The sequence below is a fragment of the Myotis brandtii genome, unplaced genomic scaffold (assembly GCF_000412655.1).
Source record: "Myotis brandtii unplaced genomic scaffold, ASM41265v1 scaffold506, whole genome shotgun sequence".
Classification (NCBI taxonomy): Eukaryota; Metazoa; Chordata; class Mammalia; order Chiroptera; family Vespertilionidae; genus Myotis; species Myotis brandtii.
In genome coordinates this window covers 3,438,924-3,441,404 of record NW_005369287.1, presented here as the reverse complement: position 1 = coordinate 3,441,404, position 2,481 = coordinate 3,438,924, and positions in this window count along the sequence as shown.

Sequence of the window (2,481 nt, the reverse complement as noted above, 5' to 3'; positions counted from 1 at the left end):
ATAACCAGTAAGATAACAATCAATGGGATAGTCATTCAATTGAATGGGATGATTTATACAATTCAGAAAATCAAAATAACCTGTCCATTGTTAAACAAAGCAAATAGGTACCATACTTCAAACCATCATCCAGACCGCCTGAAATCTGGCTGAATGGAAGTCCTACAACTAGAGAATTCAAGAAGGAAGCACACTGAGACCGGTTGGAGGGGCGGAGGCGGGGAACGGGCTGGGGCCCTGACCAGGAATCGAATCATGACCTCCTGGTTCATAGGTCAATGCTCTACCACTGAGCGACACCAGCCGGGCAGAAAGAACTTTTGGAAGTAGAAACCAACAGGGTCTTAAAATAAAGAACCAAAAGAGTTGAAAGATAAAATATAGAAAGTGGAGGCGGGGGCAGGCAAACATTTGGAGATGAGGAAAGGAATGATGTCAGGGAAAGAGATAAATGCCCATGACAGGGCTATAATCATGAAATTTCAGGACGTGGGGATAAAGGGCGGGTTCTAAAACTTCCAGTGGGGATGAGGGAGAAAAAGAGGTCATATAGGAAGGAACAGTGTATTGGGGAAGAATCTAAGTCACTTTAACACAGAGATATAAAAAATGGAGTGGCATACTCAAAACAGAAATTTAATCCTAACTCGTTTCATGGCTCAGAGGTAGAATCCAGGGCTGAAGGGGCAGCTCAGGAATCTTTTAAACAATTCTGGGTGTAAAAAAAAAAACCCACAAAAAAACCCAAGGCAATTGTTAAGTCCAGGGGTGGAGGGAGAAAGAGTACATGAGAGGAAATCTTATTATAATACACTCCTTGGAGCTATAGCTAAATATATTTACACATCATAATAAGGCAAAGTAACTGTGGAATTCACCAGAAACTGTGATGTAAGAATAGAGCAAAGAGGATGTGTGTGGGTGGGTGGGGGGTGGAGAGGTCGTGCTGAAGAAGTAAATCCATCCTCACTTACTATTTATTAAGAAAATCAAGACGTAGCCGAAAACTTTATTCATACTAAGAGAAATGGAATGTAAAATTAAAATGAGAATATTTTCAACCCTCAGATTGGTGAAACCCCAAAAGTTTGGTGATAGACTCCCTTGGCAAGCTTGTGGGGAAGCAGACCCTGCTGTACATTGCTGGGAAGGGAGGAAACTGGCCTAACCCCTGTGGAGGACCATTTGGCTGTACCTATCAAAGTTACAAACGGGTGCACCCTTTGAACCAGCAATGCCACTCAAGGGAAATCTATCCTAGAGATGTAATGCCCATGTTTGCAAAATAACAGGTGAGTATCCACTGCAGCGCTTTTGGTAAAGGAAATATTGAAAAGAATGCAAATGTCCATCTGCTTTAAAAAAAAAAAAGAATAAGGATGCTCTATTTACTGAAATGGCATGATTAATTAAATGTTTTCTGAGCTTAAAAAAAAAAAAGAAAGCAAGGTGCAGAAGGGTGCACATCTGGGGTAATTATCAGTGCTGTTCACCACATCTGGCTCTCCAAGCCCTGGGCACATGGCGAGTTTGCACTTCCCTGCCCCCTATAAAGGGTCCACGTGGTATGCTTTGGTCACCGAATGGGACAGAAGTGACGTATGTCACCTCTGGGAAAAAGCCAGTGACTAGGGGCCGGTGAGTAGTCTGTCATATTCCCTGCCCCTAGCCATTGTTAGCATGACTCTCCAGGTGGTAGAAACACTGCAGTTTTGCAACCTGTGTGAGGAGAATGTGGAACAACCCAGAATGGACATGAAGCATGAATGAGAAAGAAGCCACTAAGATTGGGGGGCGGGGAGGGGCGGGCAGAGTTTGCCACCACAAAATATGCCTTTTTGGGGGGATACTGATTATTTTAAGCTGGTTGTTTTTAAAAATCAAAAGAGCTCGGCTGACGTGGTTGAGCGCTGACCTATGAATCAGGGGGTCACAGTTCCACTCCCTGTCAGGGTATGGTATTCCCAGATTGCGGGCTCGATCCCCAGTAGGAGGTTAATAATTCTCTCTCATCACTGATGTTTCTATCTGTCTCTCCCTCTCCTTCCATTCTGTTAAAAAACAAAACAAAAGACTCAGGAGGAACCTTTGAACTTCCTAACTGCCTAAAAGGATTTCCACAGAGGACCTAGCCCAGGAAGGGAGCTATCATCACAGACACTATAGTTTAATCCAAACCAGGTGTGATATAGACAGGGAGGAACCCAGCAAGGCTTATTTTATCAAAGTCCTCTCTGTGTCCCATTGTTTCAGCGTGGCGCAGCAAACATTTGTTTACCAAATATTGGCACTCTTCATCTTCCTCTAAATTGCCTTCCTCCCCTTTGAAGTTCCCCACCACTTTTCTCCTTAGCATGTAAGCCTCAACTGCCCCTTTGTCCTGGGGCCCCATGTTCTTCAAGAAGTCCTGTATGTACATACATAATTAAATTTGGTTATTTTCTCCTGTGGATCTGGCTCATGTCAATTTGATTATTAGAC